The sequence below is a fragment of the Anomaloglossus baeobatrachus genome, chromosome 2, assembly GCF_048569485.1.
Source record: "Anomaloglossus baeobatrachus isolate aAnoBae1 chromosome 2, aAnoBae1.hap1, whole genome shotgun sequence".
In the NCBI taxonomy this organism is placed as follows: Eukaryota; Metazoa; Chordata; class Amphibia; order Anura; family Aromobatidae; genus Anomaloglossus; species Anomaloglossus baeobatrachus.
In genome coordinates, this window is record NC_134354.1 from 291,550,628 (window position 1) to 291,576,160 (window position 25,533).

Consider the following 25,533-nt stretch of genomic DNA (forward strand, 5'->3'; position numbering starts at 1 on the left):
GATAGGGTGTCGATGCAGGCCACCACCACAGTTGGTAACGCAGAACGGTTAAGACCAGCTCCTGTCCTAACAGTCCTGCTTGTGCAGCCCAGTGGCATTAACAGGCCTGCTGCTGCTGATGCGCCTGCTGTCCACAGATGTGGCCCCTACGCACACGGTCAGCGTACTCAATGGCCCCTGTGTTGTTAACAGGGAGTTCCTGGGCTGGGTGGGCATGTGGACCCTGTGACGCTAACAGGGCTCCCAGTCTCCAGATCCGAATGGCGTCTAACTCGGTTCAGGCTACTATTAGTTTCATAGCCACACAGCTCTGTATCCTCCACCAAACCTTCCAGTTGCCAACCTCTCCTTTTCCATCTGGGAGCACGGTGGACACTGACTGCTGATGGGGATATATACCTTTCTCTTTCTTTTCTTATTAATTTTCGTTATATAGCGGTAACATAGTATATACCACCTTATCCAAATCTGCCAGTCCCACTGTAACAGATGGTGTTTCTTCAGAAAATGTTACTGTTGCTTAACCACCAAATCCACGGACCAAAACTTTTTTCCCCTTTCCAACACACCTGTTCCCCTTTCCACCAGCATCTGTCCTTTTTCAACTCATTTTGGTATATGACCAAAAGTGCAACTCTGCAGGGACACCGTACTCAACGCCATCTCAGCACAGCAGCCAGCCCTCGGTCCCTCAGATGTGGACAAGTAAAAGACCATTTCCTCCTATCCATGACAAAGCGTTGAGATTCACTCTGTGCAGCACTGGTGTTTAGTGGAAAAGCAGATCTAAGATTGCGTACCACCTTCTGCAGATACTCCTGTATACGTGCGTCCATTTCTATGGCAGGAATTATTTCGCCAAGTTTTGTCTTGTACCGGGGATCTAACAGTGTGGCAACCCAGTAGTCAGGATTACTTTCAATTCGTACAATCCGAGGGTCATGTTGTAGGTAGTGCAGCAAGAAGGCGGTCATGTGTCTTGTGCATCCAGGAGGACCAAGTCCTTGGTGTGTTGGTGGCAGAGAGGTGAGAATCGTGCCTCCTTCCTCTGCCCTCTCCCCACAACCTCGCACAACCGAAATGTGAGCAAGCTCTCACTCATCTGCTGAGTCTTCCATGCCCATCGCCAGTTCGTCCTCCATTTCTTCATGGGCTCCTGCACCTTCCTCAACACTTTTTGCTGATACTATGCGCCCTTGTTAATCCCTCTCCCTCACCATGACTGCCGCCTAGGTGCCGCTGACCATCTGGACCTCGTAAATCTTGTTATCCCTTCCACATATGACTCCTCCTGTACTTCCTCCCCTTCCTCTTGTCCCAACACCTGACTCCGAATAGTAATTACAGTGTGCTCCATCATGTAGATGACCAGAATTGTCACGCTGAGAATGACATTGCCAGTGCTAAACATCTTCGTCGACATTTGTAAACTGTGTAGCAGGGTGCATAGGTCCTTGATCTGACACCACTCCAGCAGCGTGATCTGCACCACCTCTGGATCAAGTTATCCCAGGCTATATGTCATAACGTATTGCAGCAGGGTTCGGCGGTGCTGCCACAAATGCTGCAACATGTGCAGATTCAAATTCCTGCGTGTCGGCACATCGCATTTCAGGCGTTTAACCACCAGACCTAAAGACTTCTGTAGCGACGAAAGTTGTTGAGCTGCTGTGTGCGCACGATGGAAGTGAGCACATAGCGAGCGTGCCCGCTGCACAAGGCCATGTAGGCCGGGATGGTGTTTTAAAAATTGCTGGAGAATTAGGTTCAACACGTGAGCCATACAAGGCACGTGTGTCACATTGCCATGACGATGGCCCGCAGCCAGGTTTGCATCATTGCCGCACACGGCTGTTAAGTCACCAACGGAGTCCGCTCCGTCAATTTGTACTCCGGTCGCCAGGTGACAACGTGTTCCTTTCATGCATAGTGCTGATGATGGGAGAGGAGTCGATGCCAGCGGCGCAGGTGGACGCAGGTTATGCTCACCCACTGGGCTGCATTACCTTGACAGATGCAGAATCTCTGGCTGAATGTAGCTGGTGGGTATCTCACAAATGAAATACCATCATTCAGCTACAACCAATGGGAAGACACCACACCCTTTTTTATGCCCATCCTGTCTGCAGACCACTGCCAGACATAGCTATGAACCTCTGGTTACTTTTACCCCCAGTTCAGTTTTATGATTTTGTGTGCTTGTTACCTGACTACTTTTCCTGCTTGCTGTTTATGTACCTTGTTGGCCGATCCACATTTCACCTCTGCTTGTTTTCTGATTAAGTCCTGGCCGTCCCATTCTGTTCCTGTTCCTCAATTAATGTTTTGACCCTGCCTGACTACTATTCTCTGGAACTGCAGCCTTCCACAGGTATTGATCACCTTGTGCCCTGTGTAATTCCTAATCCCTGTATAGGGGTTAAAGGGTTTCAGGGTTCTAGGGGTCCTGCTTGGTGAGTGGCTTCCCTCTAGCCTATCATTTACAGCCCATCTGAGTGTGTGGATCAAGGAAGGCGTTACACCGTGCTCTCTGCAGAAGGCCATGTGGGCCAGGATAGTGCTTTAAAAATTGCTTTAAAAATTGCTGGACAACCAGGTTCAACACGTGAACCACACAAGGCACGTGTGTCACATTGTCACAGCGAAGGGCCGCACCCATGTTTGCATCATTGTCGCACCCGGCCTTCCCTGGCTGCTGGTTGAGTGGAGACAACCATTGATGAAACTCGGTCTCCAGAGCTAACCGTCCACAACTTCTCAGCGGTGTGACTCACATTTCCCATACATTTCAAAGTAAACCTTTGACCGCCTGATGGCATTGAGCTCTGCTGCCAGCATAGTAAGGAGGTGTGTGGTATTCCTTGTGCGCAGTTACAAGGAAGGGTGGCCTGACCACACAGGGTTTGCGCTAAGGTGGAGGACCCACACGAGGTTGAAGAGGCAGAAGCAGTGTATTAACTTCTACATACAGAAGAAGAATTGACACAACTCGTGGGGACGGCAAGACTTGTACAGCAGACCCTTCTCCATCTCTCCCCACGGTAACCCATTGCCCAGTCAGCGACATGTAACGCCCCTGTCCATGCTTGCTGGGCCAATTATCTGTGGTCTGTCACACAGAGTTTCTCAAGGAATCAGTGATGTTTAGTGCGACATGCTGGTGTAGCGCGTGCACGCCTTTGTTGGAGAAGGAGTGACGCCTGGGCATCGGCTCTTGGGGCACTGCGATGGGCATAAGGTCTCGAAAATCCTCGGTTAAAAAGGTTGGAAAGGCAGCATTTTGGTAGCCAACAGTTTCCAGATGCTGAAAGTCAACCTCTAAGCCATGTCATGCCCTTCTAAAAGCATGTAAAACACAGTAAGGGGACTCCAACCACAGTCTCCCTCGTTTCCACTAACTGGGCCACACACACCCCACTTGACTGGCATCAGTTGACCCAATTTTCAAGATGAAAAAGATGCTTTGCATGAAGCAATCTCAAAAATACGCATGCCTTTCCCGTCCCCTGGCTGACCCAGGGGAAGAAAAGTCCTCTGAGAGCCATGACTGCTTCATCTTGGTTCTTTTAGAAACACAGCGAGGGGACTCCAACCACAGTCTCCCTCGTTTCCACTAACTGGGCCACACACACCCCACTTGACTGGCATCAGTTGACCCAATTTTCAAGATGAAAAAGATGCTTTGCATGAAGCACTCTCAAAAATACGCGTGCCTTTCCCGTCCCCTGGCTCACCCAGGGGAAGAAAAGTCCTCTGAGAGCCATGACTTGTTCATCTTGGTTCTTTTAGAAACACAGCGAGGGGACTCCAACCACAGTCTCCCTCGTTTCCACTAACTGGGCCACACACACCCCACTTGACTGGCATCAGTTGACCCAATTTTCAAGATGAAAAAGATGCTTTGCATGAAGCACTCTCAAAAATACGCGTGCCTTTCCCGTCCCCTGGCTGACCCAGGGGAAGAAAAGTCCTCTGAGAGCCATGACTTGTTCATCTTGGTTCTTTTAGAAACACAGTGAGGGGACTCCAACCACAGTCTCCCTCGTTTCCACTAACTGGGCCACACACACCCCACTTGACTGGCATCAGTTGACCCAATTTTCAAGATGAAAAAGATGCTTTGCATGAAGCACTCTCAAAAATACGCGTGCCTTTCCCGTCCCCTGGCTGACCCAGGGGAAGAAAAGTCCTCTGAGAGCCATGACTTGTTCATCTTGGTTCTTTTAGAAACACAGCGAGGGGACTCCAACCACAGTCTCCCTCGTTTCCACTAACTGGGCCACACACACCCCACTTGATTGGCATCAGTTGACCCAATTTTCAAGATGAAAAAGATGTTTTGCATGAAGCACTCTCAAAAATACGCGTGCCTTTCCCGTCCCCTGGCTGACCCAGGGGAAGAAAAGTCCTCTGAGAGCCATGACTTGTTCATCTTGGTTCTTTTAGAAACACAGCGAGGGGACTCCAACCACAGTCTCCCTCGTTTCCACTAACTGGGCCACACACACCCCACTTTACTGGCATCAGTTGACCCAATTTTCAAGATGAAAAAGATGCTTTGCATGAAGCACTCTCAAAAATACGCGTGCCTTTCCCGTCCCCTGGCTGACCCAGGGGAAGAAAAGTCCTCTGAGAGCCATGACTTGTTCATCTTGGTTCTTTTAGAAACACAGCGAGGGGACTCCAACCACAGTCTCCCTTGTTTCCACTAACTGGGCCACACACACCCCACTTGACTGGCATCAGTTGACCCAATTTTCAAGAGGAAAAAGATGCTTTGCATGAAGCACTCTCCAAAATACGCGTGCCTTTCCCGTCCCCTGGCTGACCCAGGGGAAGAAAAGTCCTCTGAGAGCCATGACTTGTTCATCTTGGTTCTTTTAGAAACACAGCGAGGGGACTCCAACCACAGTCTCCCTCGTTTCCACTAACTGGGCCACACACACCCCACTTGACTGGCATTAGTTGACCCAATTTTCAAGATGAAAAAGATGCTTTGCATGAAGCACTCTCCAAAATACGCGTGCCTTTCCCGTCCCCTGGCTGACCCAGGGGAAGAAAAGTCCTCTGAGAGCCATGACTTGTTCATCTTGGTTCTTTTAGAAACACAGCGAGGGGACTCCAACCACAGTCTCCCTCGTTTCCACTAACTGGGCCACACACACCCCACTTGACTGGCATCAGTTGACCCAATTTTCAAGATGAAAAAGATGCTTTGCATGAAGCACTCTCAAAAATACGCGTGCCTTTCCCGTCCCCTGGCTGACCCAGGGGAAGAAAAGTCCTCTGAGAGCCATGACTTGTTCATCTTGGTTCTTTTAGAAACACAGCGAGGGGACTCCAACCGCAGTCTCCCTCGTTTCCACTAACTGGGCCACACACACCCCACTTGACTGGCATCAGTTGACCCAATTTTCAAGATGAAAAAGATGCTTTGCATGAAGCACTCTCAAAAATACGCGTGCCTTTCACCTCCCCTGGCTGACCCAGGGGAAGAAAAGTCCTCTGAGAGCCATAACTTGTTCATCTTGGTTCTTTTAGAAACACAGCGAGGGGACTCCAACCACAGTCTCCCTCATTTCCACTAATTGTGCCACACACACCCCACTTGACTGGCATCAGTTGACCCAATTTTCAAGATGAAAAAGATGCTTTGCATGAAGCACTCTCAAAAATACGCGTGCCTTTCACCTCCCCTGGCTGACCCAGGGGAAGAAAAGTCCTCTGAGAGACATGTCCACATTGTCAGTGGACAGATACGTGTGCTTATCTGCCAGCAGACCCCCAGCAGCACTGAAGACAGGTTCCGAGAGAACGCTGGCTGCAGGACACGACAAGATCCCCAAGGCATACGTGTCGAGCTCAGGCAATTTATCCAGATTGGAAGTTTAAAATGAGCAGGGCTCAAGTTGCACAGTAATGGCATCGATGTTTCCTTGCATATACTCATATATCGGTGTCTCCTCCTCTTTTTCCTTGTCCAGCTCTTTTGTTTTCGCATGAGTATATGTCCTTGTCACTTTCCCAAGTGTTTGTGTTGTGTTGTGAGTTGTTTATCACCTTTTGGACACCTTTGAGGGTGTTTTCTAGGTGTTTTTATGTGTTTGTGATTGCCTGCCATTGTTTCCTATGCAGTTCGAGTTCGGTTCGTCGAACGGTCGACGAACCGAACTCGAACGGGAGCTCCGTTCGGCGAACCGACCTCGAGCCGAACCAGGACCGGTTCGCTCATCTCTAGTTATTACTTATTAGTGGATACACATCTGTCAGACACCCTCATTTTTTTTAACGTTAACTAAAGTATAGAGTTAAAAAAAAACATACAGGAGAAAAAAAAGTTTATTTGAATACAGACTCCTCACACACCGTTGTTCACCAATTTATTGAAAAAAAAAAAATCTGTGACATTCCGACGTAATCCAATTGGTGAATAAACACTCACCCACACACCCTCGTTCACCATTTAATTATTAAAAAAACGTCACCGCTCGTGAGAAATTCCGGGCTGCTGCTGAAGCTGCATAGGTCACTCTTGCTCAGCAGTAGATACAGAATTTCTCTTGAGCGGGAGGAATTCCGGGATGCCGCTTACCGGCAGTGACAGTGACTTAAGGAGCCTCGTTCTGAGAACGTTCTCAGAATGCAGCTCCATAGGAGTTAATGGGCATTGTGGTACATTACTCCATTGGATTGCATTGGAACTTCCAGAATTTCTTTTTAATTAATAAATTGGGGAAGAAGGAAGTGTGTGGAGTGTTTATTCACCAACAGGACTACATTAAAGCGTCAAGGATTTTTTTAATTCAATAAACTGGTAAATGGGGGAGTTTGAGGAAAGTTTATTCAAGTAATTTTTTTTTTACCCTGTGTTTTTTTTTAACTCTATACTTGCATGATTAGCAATGAGGTAGGTTGATAGATGCCTCCCCATTTATAGCCCCTGGGCTTGATGTCAGCTGTTGTGAGGTTCCCCACCCCTGTTTTAGCCTGACCTGCCTTGCTGTCACGTAACCTGACTTAACTCACTGCTCTGTTGCTTCCACCATTGAATTGATGCAGTAGCACAGCACGGGAATGTTCTGGACTCTAGAAACTGGCTCTGACCATTGTACACCGTGTGCAGGCTTATTAAGCAAGTTGTATTTTAGAGGGTTTTTTTTATTATTGATCAACAACTATGTTCTCAATCAACCCAAAAGACTCAGAAATATCAAAGCTTAATATTTTTGGAAGTTAGAGTAGGGTTTTTTAGATTTGGCTATCTTAGGAGGATATCTGTTTGTGCAGGTAACTATTACTGTGTAGAATTATTAGACAACTTAATAAAAACTAAACATATTCCCATTTCGCTTGTTTATTTTTACCAGGTAAGTATATCTGCACAAAATTTAGAAATAAAAATTTCTGACATACAAAAACAAAACCCAAAAAATTTAGTGACCAATATAGCCACCTTTCTTTATGATGACTCTCACCAGCCTACCATCCATAGAATCTGTCAGTTGATTGATCTGTTTATGATCAACATTGCATGCAGCAGCCACCACAGCCTCCCAGACACTGTTCCGAGAGGTGTACTGTTTTCCCTCCCTATAGATCTCACATTTTATGAGGGACCACAGGTTCTCTATGGGGTTCAGATCAGGTGAACCAAGGGGCCATGTCATTATTTTTTCATCTTTTAGACCTTTACTGGCCAGCCACGCTGTGGAGTAGTTGGATGTCCTGCATGAAAATCATGTTTTTCTTGAACGATACCGACTTCTTCCTGCACCACTGCTTGAAGAAGTTGTCCTCCAGAAACTGGCAGTAGGTCTGGGAGTTGAGCTTTACTCCATCCTCAACCCAAAAAGGTCCCACAAGTTCATCTTTGATGATACCAGCCCATACCAGTGCCCCACCTCCACCTTGCTGGCATCTGAGTCGGAGTGGAGCTCTCTGCCCTTTACTGATCCAGCCTCTGGCCCATCAAGAGTCACTCTCATTTCATCAGTCCATAAAACCTTTGAAATATCAGTCTTATGATATTTCTTCTCCCAGTCTTGACGTTTTATCTTATGTTCCTTGTTCAAAGGTGGTCGTTTTTCAGCCTTCCTTACCTTGGCCATGTCCCTTAGTATGGCACACCTTGTGCTTTTTGATACTCCAGTAACGTTGCAGCTCTGAAATATGGCCAAACTAGTGGCAAATGACATCTTGGCAGTGTGCCGCCCCCGTGGCCGCAGCCGAGCTGCTCGGATCCGGGTTCTCAGTGGCTTGAAGGTCTCCGGACCCGGGGGTCGTGCGGCTGCTCAAATGATTTAAATGAGGTATTTACAAGGGATTATAGAGTTCATGACACCACCCGTGGTGTGTGGTAATTATGAGTACCACTGCTGCAGTTGGGAGTACCCGGGGGTTATGGAACAGGGCAGCAAGGTGTTAGAACCCTCCACGGGTAGGGGGGATGCCCTGGGACTCGGTTTGTAGGGAATAAGGCCATGGGATGCAGGGATCACTCTTGTACTCACTCAGTCCATTAAGCAGACACCAACAACTGAGTAAACCAAATCTCTTGACACCGCTGCCGCTGAGGGGAGCTAGTTCAGGTCCCGTCCCCAATGGTGCTGCCTGGTGATCCGTTAACTGCCTCCTGGCACTAAGTTTACTTCTCTGGTGGTCCCAGTAGTGTGAAACTTGCTGGGTCCACACACCTGTGGAAGCTTGCTCTCAGAGCTCACGCTTGGGATTTTTTGGACCATTTTGAATGGAAAGTCCTACCCCCCTCGTTGCGCTAGTGCCCCAATTTTGGAACGGTTGGGAACAAATCCTGAAGGCTCCATTCTCCACGGGTAAATTATCGGGTTGCATGCAGCTACTCCCCGACTTAGGGTCCACGTACCTCGCCGTGCCTTGGTCCCAGCCCGGTGATGGTGCAGGGCTGCTGGCTGTCCTATCCACAGATCTGAGCCCCTTGCTACGATCCCCTGCGACAGGGGGTCCAACTCCTCTAGACCCAGACCACCGTCTGCCACCTAGACAGCTTCTCTACGGGAGTCCCCGCTCCCGACCTCCTCAGAGCTCCTCACAGCTCGAGGGCTACTCTCTCACCACCACTCTTTAACTCACTCACTGACTGACTGCACTCCTCACCTCCCCTCCCTGACCCCCCAGGTGGGCGACTCTATTCCACTCAAGCCGTCCACTGGTGTGTCTGGTGGGTGTGGTGCAGGGTGTATCTAGGATTTGATTATCTGATGTAGGCAACACCATATGGTTAGGGACCCATAACCAAGAGGGAGGTGGATACTGCATGGGAGGGTAGATTGTGCAATACCCTGTGATGACCTGATAGTCCAGGGGCGTCACAGCAGCTTCACACTTGATTTTCTTCAATTCATGGGCAGTTATTTTGTGCCTTTTTTGCCCAATATGCTTCTTGAGACCCTGTTGGCTATTTGCCATGAAACGCTTGATTGTTTGGTGATAATGCTTCAAAAGTTTGGCAATTTCAAGACTGCTGCATCCCTCTGCAAGACATCTCACAATTTTTCAGAGCCCATCAAATCTCTCTTCTGATCCATTTTGCCAAAGGAAAGGAAGTTGCCTTATAATTAAGCACACCTTATATAGTATCATGTGATCAAAATACTCATTTGCCTAATAATTCTTCACACAGTGTATACTGCTTTGTTGCTTCCACCATTGGATTGGTGCAGTAGCAGAGCACGGGACTGTTCTGGACACTAGAAACTGCTCTGCGTTTGTTTTTTGAACATTCTATACTGCTCTGCATCTTGCTTCCGACTTTCAGAGACTTCCTTACGGAGCTTGAAAGACTGCATTGCTAAATTACATTATCCCGTGAGGTTTTCAAGAGACTTTCCTTAAAGGCTTCATTTGATATTTTCACTGTGTGTTTATGAACTTGATTGTTTTTCCTCTGCACTTGTTTGCTAATCACTGTGTGTTACAATACAAACTTTATCCCCTATAAACCGGCTTCAGTTGTGTCTTTGCTCCACGCAAGTAGATTCCTGAATTATCCATTATAATTTTAAAGGCTTGTTTAAAAAAATGGAGGGGACCCACTGCCTGTTTTTTACATATTTATTTAAATAATTTAAAAAAAATGGCATGAGATCCACTCTTTTTTTGAATAACCAGGCAAGGTAAATATGACAGCTTAGGGTTGCAGCCTACAGTTGTCTGCTTTTCCTGCACTGGTTATCAAAAAAAAGAGGGAGCCAATGTTTCAAAAATGTTTGGTGATTAAATGGATATTTCCATCAAAACAATCCTTGCTGCCTTTGTGAAAAACAGTGATTTAGGCCATATGGGAAATAGCATTAATGCTTAATGCAATTGTCTGGTCTAAATCCACATGTGTGCATTCACTCTATGTGACTGCAGACTTATGAACCCTCACATCTCACTCACTGTGAGCTGTGAGGCTTTTCCGGTTTCAGAGCGGTGGTGACAAGGCCACGGGTTTGTGATATATACAAGTGCATCTCAATAAATTAAAATATCATCAAAAAGTTAATTTATTTCAGTAATTCAATACAAAAAAGGAAACACATATTTTATAGAGTCATTACAAACAGTGATCTATTTCAAGTCTTTATTTCTGGTAATGTTGATGATTATGGCTTACAGACAATGAAAACCAAAAAGTCAGTATATCAGGAACTTAGAATAATTACCACAAAACACCTGCAAAGGCTTCCTAAGCATTTAAAATGGTCCCTTACTGTAGTCTGGTTCAGTAACCTACACAATCATGGGGAAGACTGCTGACTTGAAAGATATACAGAAGGCAGTCATTGGCACACTCCACAAGGGGGGTAAGCCACAAAAAGTCATTACTAAAGAAGCTGGCTGTTGACAGAGTGCTGTATACAAGCAAATTAATGGAAAGTTGAAAGAATCATGATTTGCTTCAGTATGTCACAGTACATGTTAGTATTTATGGTTTCCTCAAAAAATTGTAGCTCCCCACAGCCAGCAGCATTTATGCAGCCCCAAATCATGACACCCCCACCACCATGCTTGACTATAGGCAAGACACACTTGGCTTTGTACTCCCTACCTGATTGACATCATCTGAAACAAATAAGTTTATCTTGGTCTCATTAGACAACGGGACATTGTTCCACTAATCGATTTACTTAGTATGCTGGATTTAAACAAACTTCATATTTCTTGTGCATCATCGAAGAGGCTTCCTTCTGGGATGACAGACATACAGACCAATTCGATGCATTGTGTGGCGTATCATTTGGGCACTGACAGGCTAGCGCCCTTCCCCTTTAACCTCTGCAGCAATGCTGCCAGCACTCTTACATCTATTTTGAAAAAAATAATCTCTTTATATCATGCTGAGAACGTGCACTCAGCTTCTTTGATTGACCATGGCAAGGCCTGTTCTGAGTAGAACTTGTTTTGTTAAACAGCAGACTAAGGGGTACTTTGCACGCTGCAACATTGCTACTACAATATCGTCAGAGTCGAATTGAAAGTGACGCACATCCGGCGCCGGTAACGACGTCGCAACGTGCAAAGCCTAGATGCACCGAAAAACGATCGCAAAAGCGTCGAAATTGGTGATCTGTGTAGCGTCGGTCATTTTCATAATGTCGAACCAATAGGAGATACGATGTTGTTCCTCGTTCCTGCGGCAGCACACATCGCTGTGTGTGAAGCCGCAGGAGCGAGGAACATCTCCTTACCTGCCTCCACCGGCTATGCGGAAGGAAGGAGGTGGGCGGGATGTTTACGTCCCGCTCATCTCCGCACCTCCGCTTCTATTGGCCGCCTGCCGTGTGACGATGCTGTGATGCCGCACGACTCGCCCCCTTAGGAAGGAGGCGGGTCGCCGGCCAGAGCGACGTCGCAGGGCAGGTAAGTGCGTGTGAAGCTGCCGTAGTGATAATGTTCGCTACGGCAGCTATCACAAGATATCGCATGTGCGACGGGGGCGGGTACTATTGCTCTCGGCATAGCTAGCATCGGCTAGCGATGTCGAGCGTGCAAAGTACCCCTTAAGCGGGTTTTACACGAGACGATAGATTGTGCGATATGTCGTTGGGGTCACGGTTTTCGTGACGCACATCCGGCATACCACACGACGTGGTTTCGTGTGACACCTCCTAGCGACGCAGTATCACTCACAAATCGTGAGTCGTGTACTCATCGCAAGGTTTCATAAAATTGTTTAATTAAAATGGCGGCAGTTGTTCATCGTTTCCGCGGCATCACACGTTGCTCCGTGTGACACCATGGGAACGATGAACAGCAGCTTTACCTGCCTCCCGCGGCACCCGATGGCTTAATGGAAGGAAGGAGGTGGACGGGATGTTTACATCCTGCTCATCTCCGCCCCTCTGCTTCTATTGGCCGCCTGCCATGTGACGTCGCTGTGACGCCGAACGTCCCGCCCACTCCAGGAAGTGGACGTTCGTCGCCCACAGCGAGGTCGTCCGGAAGGTAAGTACGTGTGACGGGGGTTAAACGAGTTTGTGCGCCATGGGCAACTAATTGCCCGTGACGCAAAAACGACGGGGGCGGGTACGATCGATTGTGCTATCGCACAATCTATCATCTCGTGTAAAGCAGGCTTTAGTCTTGGCCACTTGCTGCACCTCAGTTTCAAGGGCTGCCAATCTTCTTATAGCTTAGACCTTCTTTATGTAGAGCAATTTTTCCTGAATTTTAGAGAATTCTTTGCCATGAGTTGCCATGGTGAACTTCAGTGACTATTATGAGAGAAAATAGCCAAACTTATCAAATAAACAAAAGAAAACAGTCCATATGGCACTACAATGCAACCTCACATACCCCTCACCTCTTCCCAAAGCCGGGATGCTGGGCACCTTTTGCCAACCCTCAATGGGGTATCCCCGTTCTCGTGTTGTTTCCGATGCTTATGTTCCACATGAAAGCTTAAATCCTGCAAAGCTAGCAACCACCCAGTTTTTGTTATTTTTTCTTGTGCATCCATGTCATTAAGCATTTTCAGACATTAACCTAAATTTTTGGTGCATCAAGTGGTACCTTAATGCCTCCATTGCCTCCCTTTTTCTCTACAGTAAAGTAATCCTGTAATCCTTCTCAAAGGGAGACAATTTCCTTCTGAGATTGATGGCAAGGTGCTCCTTCAATAGCGAGAGCAATTTATCCCAAAAAATAGGTGTGATTTAAACTGGGTAATGATAAAATATAACTTTTATTAATATGTTAAAAACTGGGGAAACATACGAACATGAAAAAACTATCCCACCGATATAGTATGGCAAATGATTGAAATAATTATATAAGCCAGAGGGCCTATTAACCTATATCAGTAAGGATAAATAGAGCCAACTAATGGAAAAGATTAATACCAATTAGTGGATAAGCTCTATATAAAGGGTGCCAATAAATACCCTAAATTGCAAGACGTAAAAAAAGAACAGTCTCACCGTTATCTCTTCATAGTTCAGAATAGATGTCCTGGTGACTGCTGGATTTCAAAGGGGGAGCTATTGTACAAAGCTGCACCAAACCCCTTAAATGCCGATCCGTAAATGGCGTGCTCCAGTCTCCCTACGCGTTTCGTTGTATACTCATCAGGGGAGCTTCACTGGATCAGAGCACCAAACAAAACACCTCCTATACATAGGTAGACGCCAGACCAGATTGACGATATTGAAAGGTATAAATACAGTAGAGGCGGGAAATAAGATTCATAATACCATTGGCTGTTCAATGTCATGTGACTAGTCATCACGTCAGATAATAGGGCAATGAGGGCGCATGCGCCCACCGCTCATCCCATTGCTGTCATAGTTTCAAAAGAAGCTATCCATACAGCGCTGCACGCATATGCACGTAATATTACAGAGCGCTCAAACATAAATCATAGACGCTTGTGAAGGAAGGCTGTGTAGATTCTTGTAAAGGAAAGTTGTATAGGAACGCGATGTGATGTGGATGCGCACCCGATGGGACATTGCTGTTGCAAAGGAAGCATTAGCAGGAGTGGTGGTTCACAGTGATCACGTGCACAAACAAGCCTGGTTGCAACAGAATGCACCAGGACGTCATGATGATCACGTGAGCAACCAGGTTTGGTGCAGCGCATCATACAGAAACGTCATTAAATAGTAAAAATTACACTGAAAAAGGCATTAAGGATGGCAGGCAAAATCCTGTGTAAATTAAAACAATAAACGTGATTATCAGTCACATCACAATAAAGGTATAATGTAGATTAACCCCTAATCGTATGAAATAGGTAATAACAAATATTCTTTTGTATCAATCTGGATATAGAAATTCCCACTGGTACTAGCAATTTTTGGCCTAATGAGAAACAAACAAAATTGGATCAAAAACAATGCTCATAGGTATTTGTGACAGGAAAGCAAGAGACAGAAAGGGAAAATGACAAGTGGGATTATCAAAGAAAAGATTAATATAAGGTCTATGCAGGGAATGGACGACGACACCAGGAAAAGGGACAAAACATGGATATATCAAGGAAGGGTCCAGAATTGGGGGGGAGGGGAGACTGCCCTACAAAAACCCCTCACTAAACCCTGACTGTGACCTACCTGACAACGGAGTTGACACACCCTAATGTTTAGGATGCCCCCGTTCCGCGATGGCTCTCCCTATTAGTCCTATTTCTCACCCTAAATTAGAGGAAACAACCAAAGGTGAGAGTCTAATTGAGACCTAACGGAGAATGTGTCTTAAGTGTGAATATCCATCTACTTTATTTTTGCAATACTCTCTGGTCCCAGTTGCCTCCACGTATAGGGCGCCTCACGAGGTCTATCCCCATGAAGCTGAGACCAGAGACATCGCCATTATGTATGGAATTCATGTGTGTCGCCAGTGGAGTGTCCCTTTTGTTTGCTATTTCCCTGAAGTGTTCAAGTACTCTTCTCCTCATTTCTCTAATGGTTTTGCCCACGTATTCTAAACTGCACGGGCATCTTGCTTGGTAAATAACACCCCTTGAATGACAGTTAATAAATGACGTCATATTGACGTCACGTGACAGAGCTGAAAAAAGTTTTACCAACCATGATACATGGGCAAGCAACACAACCCGAATACCTGAAACAGCCCCTCGGGCTTTAATACGTTAAATACTGGGGAAACATGCGAACATGAAAAAACTATCCCACCGATATAGTATGGCAAATGATTATATAAGCCAGAGGGCCTATTAACTTATATCAGTAAGGATAAATAGAGCCAACTAATGGAACAGATTAATACCAATTAGTGGATAACCTTTATATAAAGGCTGCCCATAAATACCCTAAACTGCAAGACTTAAAAAAAGAACAGTCTCACCGGTATCTCTTCATAGTTCAGAATAGATGTCCTGGTGACTGCTGGATCTCCAAGGAGGAGCTATTGTACATAGCTGCACCAAACCCCTTAAATGCCGATCCGCAAATGGCGTGCTTGTCTCCCTACGCGTTTCGTTGTATACTCATCAGGGGAGCTTCACTGGATCAGAGCACCAAACAAAACACCTCTTAAATAGAGGTAGATGCCAAGTGCATCAAGTGGTACCTTAATGCCTCCATTGCTTCCCTTTTTCTCTACAGTAAAGTTATCCTGTAATCCTTCTCAAAGGGAGACAACTTCCTTCTGAGATTGATGGCAAGGTGCTCCTTCCTGTTAACTTCCTGTGACAAGACAGCGCTCAGTCCGACATTTGACACATCCAATTTGACTATAAACTCTTTGAATAGTCCGGCACCACCAACACTGGCTGTCTACAAAGTGTTAGTATAAGCAGTTAAAACCCTCCCTTAGTTTCTTGGGACCACTTAGCAATTGATGACATTGTACCTTTTAGGAGTTCTGTAAGACAGACTGCTATTGGGGCAAGGCTAGGTACAAATCTTCGGTAAAAGCGCACAATGCCTAGGAAGGCTCTGACCTGTTTCTTCGACAAGGATTGCAGCCAGCTCTATATCATCTCTATCTTATTTAATTGGGGTTTGATCACACCCCTGCCTACAACATAGCCCATATACTAGGCTTCCTACAACCCCATGCCGCATTTCAACAAGTTGATGGTAAAGCCTGCCTTCTTCAGAGCATCAAGTATTGTCTGTATTTTGTTTAGGTGACTTGCCCATTCTTGGCTGAATATTACAATGTCATGTAGGTAGGTAACTGCATACTTTCTGGGGGATACTAACACCAGGTCCATTGCTCTCTGGAAGGTGGCCGGAGTTAACGCACATGGCATCCTGATGTATTGATAACATCAGTCCTGTGTTTAGAAGGATGTTTTTTCCTTGGCTTCCTAGGAAAGGGAAATCTGGCAGTAGACTTTGGTGATATTCAGGGTAGTGAAGTACCATGCTGGCCCTAATCTTTCAATGAGCTCATTTATGCAGGGCATAGGGTAGGCATTGAACAATGAAGCTTCATTAGGCTTCTTGTGATTATTACAGAACTGCCATTTCCCATCTGAATTTGGCACCAACCCTGTGGGTCTGGATCATTTGCGCTTTGATTTTTTTAATTACCCTCAACTTCAGCATCCATTTTACATTTTTTGAGAGTACCTCTCGGCATGCTTCTGGAATCCGTTAAAGCTTCAAGTTGAGGTGAACATGAGTTTCCATGAAAATCTCATAATCACCGGAGTGAGGCCTGATAACTCAGAGAAGAAATCTCAATTTGGGTGCAATAGCTCCCAGCCTTGCTGCATTTGGGTTGGGAATCCAACAAAATTTCTGCCACTTTAATCTCTGCAATATTGACCTCGGAGTTGACCAACAAAAAAGGACCTTCAAAAGTTTACCTATGCTTTCAAGTTTTAATTAAGTTAACATAATAAACCTGCTAAGGCTTCCTCTATCCTGGTTCGTGAATTTTATAGTTGACCTCAGTAATCCTCTCCACTACTTAATATGGTCATTGCTGTCAACTGGGTGAACCAGCACAAACACCTAATTCTCATAGTTAAACTACCTCCCAAGAATTCACCTTTTACACAACCTGGAGAGTACCTCTTGTGCCTTGAGGAAGTATTATTTCACAATCGGCATCACAATTACAGTCCTGTCTTTCACGAGGGCCAAATGCTCCATTACGTTTATGTAGGGTGTGGTATCAGCTTCCTAACACTCTTTCGCCATGTCTAGGAGTCCATGGGGGTGTTGGCTGTACAGAAGTTCAAATGAGGAGAAGCCTGTGGAAGTTTGAGGAGCTTCTCTCGGAGAACAACAGATGGAGTTGCCGACAGTCCCAGTCCTTCTCTACTACTTTTTAATCTGTTCAGTAAGGTTTTATTAAACTTTTCTACCAGACCATCTGTCTGTGGATAGTTAGCCAAGGTTCTGAGTTGCGAAATTTGTAATGACTTGCACAATTCTCTCCTGACCTTCCACATGAATGTAGTCCCTTGATCTGTTAGTATCTTCATAGGCAGATCCATTGGAGAGAACAGATGGAACAACTCCCGAGCTATATACTTGCTCTGGAGTTTCTCAATGGCCCAACCTCCGGCTACTGAGTAGCATAATCAAGGACCACTAATATATAGTGATAGCCTCTGGCAGACTTTACCAGAGGTCACACTAAATACATAGCTATAAGTTTACATGGGACTTTGATGATGGGCAACAATTCTAGGGGACTGCAATTGTGGGCAACTGAGGAGGTTAGCTGTGTGACAAAAATAACAGTAGCTCAGGATTTCTCTGTAGCACCCCAGCCAGTGGAACCTCTAGAGGATTTGCTCCAGGTTCTTGTCTACCCCCAACACATTAGAATGAGCCATGTGTAATACCCTGCATCTGTAGGGCCCTGGCTCCAATAAGTGCTCTATTACCTCACCCCTTAAATTAGTCACTTCATATAACAGATCCCTATTTATAGCAAAATATGGGAACCTACTGTTGTCCCTTGGCTCCTGAGGAACACCATATAACACTGTTACATACTCAAGAGCACCTTTCAGAGTTAAATCACTGAGTTGGTGGTTTCCAAAGTGTTCTTTAAACACCTCCAGCTTAGGGACGTTGGCTTCCAGGAATGATTCCCAATTCTCATCACTAGCAAGCACAGAAAATTGAAACTCACCATCCATGGCATGCAACAAGATTTTATTTGTCAGCTGGTTGTCAACAAAGTTACCAGACAATACCGCTTTTTCTCAAATGTCCTAAAACAAAGTAAAATCACTCCTGATAATCACAGGATTCAACAAGTCTTTGACCATTCCCACTTCATGGGGATGCAGTACCACAGTCCTACAGGATAGTTCTTGGCATTCCCATGTATACATTTCACCCAATACATCTTCCAAGGGACTAGTACATGTGTAGTGTTTCCCTTACCAGGGTCACCAAACTTCCTGAGTCCAGAAAATCAGTCACTTGTACCCCAGTTACAGATACCTGACGTGCCTAGGGCCCCTCAATAGGATGAGGAATAGCCCTGCATGCAGGGTAAGCAAAGTAGGAGCAGTGCCGACCTATGCTGCAGTACATCACCTCCGAGTTCATGGAACAATGAGGGGTTAGATGAAAAGGAGCATGACAACTCCAACATACGACGATACTGAACTGACATCTTGGAAGTGGCTCAGGTGCTTACTGAGACTTTAAACACCGCACAGGGGAAGATTGCGTCCCTTTCCTTTAAGTGTCAGCCCCCTTTGAGAACCCCAGTAAGGTGACTTTAAACCTCCTTGACTCCCCAGGGAATTCTCAAATGCCAGGTCCCTCTCCACAAGGTCAACAAGGTCATCTGTGTTTTGGGGATGTCTCAGGGCATCCCAGCATCGAACCAACTTGTACAAGTAATGAAGGAAAAATGATCAATTGCCCATATCTCTTAAATTATTAAACCTTTATTCAATTTAGAAAACATAGAAAAATTAATACATATATATACATAGGAAATGGTGGATGTGCAAAAAAGGCAGGATCAAAAGACTCGGACCCATATCCCCAAAGCAAGTCATTGTACCAATGTATAGAAATAAGTTATCTATAATATATTGGTGAGAATCACCATAAGAATGTCACTGGTATTCTAGCTACCACAGAGCTACATATCTCCTCAGATGTTTGAATATAATGTACGCACTCAGACTAATGTGTATAAATCATGTGCCAATACAGATTATCTGCATGTCACAATACATTGTTGGTAATCTATTGGTAAAATATTTTTAGCCTTTATGTTCCCAGCTATCAACATTTGTTTACTCACCATCATTGACAATCAGTTTTTCACCACCAACCCCATCATCTCAGGCCCAGGTATAAGCATATGCCGACTACAGGATTATCATTTCCTTTATAAAATCACCCATCATGGTATATCAATTTTCAACTCCTGGGATTGGGTGTACCTTACCATTTAATAATTGCAATAATTGCATTTCTCTTAGTTTTTCCTTTTTTCCAACTATTATCCTATATTTACCCACCATCAGTATATGGTTATTTAGTGAGGACCCCATTCCCGCTTTATAGGATCTAGACCTACTCTCAGACGACGAGACTGCATTTCATGTAATTATTGTAACATTACTAAGGAACTCTGTATACCTCTATTTATAATCTTTATTCACATTTGATACCACATTCTATTTTTAATACCCTGCAGGCTAACCTTCATTTAAAAAGACTATTTTGTTTCACCATCACCCTTTTGACACCTTCAGATTCAGCATTTAACCCCTATTCATACCTATCAGGTATGTATCCTTTTTAGTGTCCCCTAATTGTTAGCGCAGTAGTACTCATTTTTTGACTTTTCCTTATTTGACATGACCAGTGCGGATCATACCTACTACCTGCAGCTTCATCCATTCCCGTGCAGCCTTGACTCCAGAAAGTCTGACTGGCGGCCTTTTCCTGCCATACCAACCCTAACCCAGTAAGCCCTTTCCCAACTTCTTAACCTAAAATAAGACACAGGGCTGCGTGACATTGGATGTAAAAGGCCACAGCAGCCCCGTTTATTATCACCAAAATAGTCAATAACATTTTATCCATAAACATAGTAATAATTCCATAAAACATAACCACCACCAAAGGAGGGGGGGGGGGTAATTGAAGAATTTCATTGTATACAATTGGAACATCAGCTCCACCATGTGCCCTCAGTCGCACCACACTGACTCTAGGTCACCCAGTCAAGTGTTGCCCAATCAGTGCCCTGCTGGGACCAAGCCCATCAGTGACCCACATTAACATGTCCTGCTGTGACCCAGTACAGCAGGGACCCACCTTAACCACTATACCATTGCACCACCAGGGTTAATCCATTCCTGCACTGGGTTCCCCCCGCTCTTTGTGCAATCCACCAACTTCAAATACCCCCCTCCTTTCCGCTACAGCGAGCATTTATGACACCTTGTATGTACGAGTCCCGATACCAAAGACCAACCAGGGCCGTCTCCACGCTCCATTAACCAATGCCTTACTATCAATACCAATCGGACTAAACCAACCTCAAAATTCACCAAAGACACCAAAACTCCTCGGTCCCCAAACTATTTTCTACCACATGATCGGCCGCACTTAAAACCTGTACCCAGCCGGCTACCAGCGTCTGATCCTACTCACAGCCTGCGCAACCAGTCCCTAACGAGCAGTCTGAGTCACCGCCCCAATTCTGAAGCAATGGGGTGCGAACTCCGCCTCGTTGAGACTGCAAGACTGCAACACTGCAGACACCTCTGAAACTGCAGACAGGCCGACAATTCGACAAAGCCAACCTGTCTCGATGTAACCAACCTGGGCCCACATAGGTTCTCTTACCTCTAACACCTCTATGAAAAACATGTTCTGTCAAAACGCCAAGCATGTCCCCAAAAGAAGTGACCCTCTGCAATAGACCACACTAGCACAACACCCAGGCGAGCAGACAAGGGCCTAAGATGGATGTGCCTGATGTCACGGATCAAGCCCCTTGACGTCACAACGCCCTAGTCACTTCCACCCGGGTGCTGTACCAAAACATCCGGTGGTCGCTCCTCCCATTTGGGATAGCACCAATTCAAATATTCCCCCCCACTTCATGGCCATACTAATCAAACCATTAAGATATCTTATCCACACTAGCGACACTAAAACAAAGTCCGTCAAGACAAACAGAGCCCCTATAATATCACCAGTGAGCAAAAACCCCTCCTCCACAAGAGGGTCCACAACAACTAAAATAACAGGACTCCTCACCTTCCAGGCACTGCCCACATGACCTGAACACCAGATAAGATCTGGCATGCAATCAGCGGTCAGCCAGTAACCACGGGCAATCATACATCTTAAAAGCAGCCCCAAACCCCCAAACAAGAAGCTAATGCTGCCCCAAGTAAATATGATTTGAATTCCTCCCCAAGATCGCCACTATAAAGCAAACCCGTGGAAGACTCACTAAACCACAAGAAGGTGATAAGACTTGTCCTGCGGTCCCAAAGGAGTCTAACCCCAACCAATTAAACACTGTAAAGACACCTCATCCAATTGAAAAACCGTAATGACAGCCCCGATTTTCTGCTGCTGTCCCTGTCCTCAAAGACGATCCAGACACCTACCCCACCATTCCAAACTGAGAAACCGTAAACCATACCTTTCAGAAAAATCTTGCATCCACAAAAGGCCAAACACCAACCACATCAGAGCCTATTCACTGGCAACCACCAGTCATAACCGAACCTTACTTCCTCCTCTAAACAAACGGCTTTGTGTTGCAAGGCCCACACATCGCCCACCATTACATCCCTCAAATCCCACTACTTGAAGAAAATCGTGCCTGGTAACTGACCAAGCCCAGTTAAAGCACAAATTTCTCCTAAATCTCCCGGGCCAGCCAAATGGCGAAACAATCATTACATCACCCAAACATATATAACCACCAAGTGCACAAAGTGCAATAAACCCACGCAGGCCAAATTGCCAACCTGTAGCTTGTGCCCACTTGCCCAACTAACCCCCCCATACGATTCAAACTTTGTATCACAGGTGTAACATACATCCATGGCATGAAAAACTAAGAGTTAAAATCAAGACTAACAACCCCGAGCCATGACAACTCTGGCACCAGCAGTACCCATTAGTACGAATAATTAATGCAGCACTGAAAAGAAAACTGACCCTTCCCAAATTGTCCCATGTCCAATGTAGAAATAGCATCCCCACATCCCAGCCCCCCAGAGTCAGGGCGACTGAAAAGAGGGAACAGTCCAAACATGCCACACACATGGTATGTGGTACAAGTACAAACATGCTACTAGAAACTAACCTGAACAACCCCAAACCTTGTGCCACAGTGACAGTCTTTGCAATGATCTCGAAAGCTCACCCCTCAAAGGACTGCAAATCATGCCAGAGAAACTACGTGGTGATCAAAAGACCCATGGCAATGAACAAAACTCCCACATTAACCAACAACTGGAACCTAGGAACCTTCCAGAAAACAAGACTCTACTCCGATACCCAGCCACTGCGACACAGACGACAGGCCCTAAGAATAGCCCGGTTGGGCCGAACAATGGAATACGGCACAATGGCTCGAGCACCCCACCGCATTAAGCACATTTTGAAGCCCTCGCTAGGCCCGAAAGCCAACCAGACAATGCAAACCCATATCGGGTCCGGCCCAGCCCCACCTATCACACTAACCCAAAACAACCAAACTACACAGAACACAACTGACAATTAGAACCCTCGAGCAAACCGGAATCTGCCTGATGCTTAACCGGCCGCAACAAGCTCACAAAGAAAAAACCCAAACAACGCTGGCAACTGGCAAATGACTAGAGATGAGCGATGTTCGAATCAAACCAAACTGTTCTTCCCTCGTTGCGATGGTTACCCCATACACGTAGTTCGCCGCTACAGGATGTGTATCGGGTAACCATCGCGGCAAGGGAGGAACTTCCTCTGTCAGACGCTACTCAAAGGCAGCGCGCTGGCCAATCAGAGGCAAGCGGCTCCTGCCATTGATGTCAGCGCGCTGGCACTGGAAGCTCTTGGGCATCGGTCGCATGTTACCCGAAACACATCTTGTACCGGCGAACTGCAAGTCCCAGGAGGCCCAGGAGGCCAGTGATGGAACAGAAGGTAAGGTGAGCATAATATGTGTGTGTGTGTTCGTGTTTGTGCATGTTTGTATGTGTTTGTGTTTGCCAGACATTGTTTTCAATGGTGTTCGAAGGTGTTCGAAAGTGTTCAACGAACGTTTGTCAAATGTTCGACGAACACACCCGCCGTTTGACTAACCAAATCGAACTGGAACACTAGGGTGGTGGCTCATCTCTACAAATGACGGCCCAAAACCGTGGTATCCAAGATAACTCATCCAACTAGCACGACAAGACCACCGCTCCATCCAATCAGACAACTGAGACAGACCCCTTACTCTGAAGATTTCTTTTTTTTTTTTTTAAATTAACTGTAAGGTATGACACCATGCATCCACACCAACCCTCCGCATTCCAGCCGAGTGGCAACCCCACTATCAACTGTGGCGAGAAAGAGACTCAAAAGCCCACCGACCAACTAGGTTCAGACTCCTCTGCTGTCATGCCACAGCAACCCACCACCGGCTCCAGCAGCCCTCAGAACCCACAACAACTCTGCCACCTTTGTTACCTGATCAGGGCGGCGACAACCAATAGACTCCCTCCTGGGTTCATGTTTTTTTTTTTTATCATATACACGCTTCAACTCAAGTCGTTTTCAACTATACCTTCCTGAAGCGCCAAAAGAAACTGCAGAATCCCCATCTCCTATAGCATATACCCCTAACCCAACCTAACAACCCAGAACAGCACCCTATCAATGAACTGCCGGGGTATATTCCCCCATCCCAGAAAAATTGCAAAGCCACCCATACGCAGCAACTATCCAACGAACCCAAAAACCAACCACAAGCTCAGGACCCCTACTCGACAAGCGAAGAACCACCAAATTTCGCTAGACCTCCAACATCCTCCAACATGAAGCCTGGCTACATGTTGCTGTACAAACCAAGACTGGGCGCCCCCTACCCAACAACCGTAGCCACTATAATTAACCCCCTGCACCCAAGTGTAACGTACTAAGTGGGGCACTAATGCCCAGCAGCACTTAAGCCCGCCACAAGGAAAACAAACCCATAATCACCGTACCCCCCCAAGGAACCAAACACGTAACAAACCACCCTCACTAACACCATAATGCAACCAGAAACGGGCTGCGTTACCAACATCCTCACGACCTACAACAGTAAACATAGTACAAGGTGCAAGTGAAAACCAAATTCTTACCAAGCTGACTCCAAGGTGTTTAATCACAAATGTCCAGTTCTGACTATTCACACTTCAATCAGACTAAAGCCTGCTTTACACACTTAGATACACAATAGATCTTTCAATCCGTCGTCGGGGTCAAGTTGTAAGTGACGCACATCCGGCATCGTTCGTGATGTATTTGCGTGTGAAACCTACATGCGATCGATATTGAACGAAAATACGGTGATCGCATACACGTCGTTTATTCCTCATACATTGGACGTTTGGTAGTACGAAACTAGTCAATTGTAACGTGTGACATCCATCATACGATTTTGATATCCTAGGCTATGTGCGCAGGTGTGCGCTCTGCACCGCAGCTTAAAAAAGGTCTGCTTCAGAGCGCAGCTGAAAAGCTGCGTTCTGAAGCGCCTCACAATGTCTGTCATTCACTAATCTCTGTCAGTCCGTCACTATCTCTGTCCCTCACTCTCTGTCCATGTCAGTCTATCCCCCTCTCTCATATACTCACCGATCCCCGATCCCCGGCGCGGCGCTGCACGGCATTCACACTGCTCCGGCGGCTTTTACTGTTTTGAAAAAGCCGGCCGCCCATTAAACAATCTCGTATTCCCTGCTTACCCCGCCCACCGGCGCCTATGATTGGTTACAGTGAGACACGCCCCCCACCAGGGCCGGATTAAGGTTGGTGGGGGCCCCTGGGCAGAAAATCTGGTGGGGGCCCCATAAACGTTAACATTTTTAGCCATAACAGTAGAGCGCGAACTGTAGCATTTAGATATAAATTTAATGAACATTTATCTTCTCCTGTTCTGCCACATTCAGATTTACAGTGCTACAATACAGATACAGTCCAGGATCACTCACAGCCGTCACTTATACACATAGTACAATACAGACACAGTCCAGGATCACTCACAGCCATCACTTATACACAGAAAGTAGAGTTGCTCACATATTTTTTTATTCATCCCAATGTTAAGGCAGCCAGGGCCGGCTCCAGGTTTTTGTGGTCCCCAGTTGAGTCTCAGTGGGCCCCATCCACACACAGACACGCACATACACATACAGGCATACGTACATATACATATTTGAAGACAAATTCACAAAAATACATTTAAACAGACAAATATATGCACAGTCATATACACTGACACACATGCAGACACAGATGCATTACAGGTGTTAATATGGAGAAGTCACAAGCAGCATCACTCACCTCCCCCGCTTGTTTCCGTCCAGCTCCTCCAGGACATGTGGCTGTGTTGCATGAT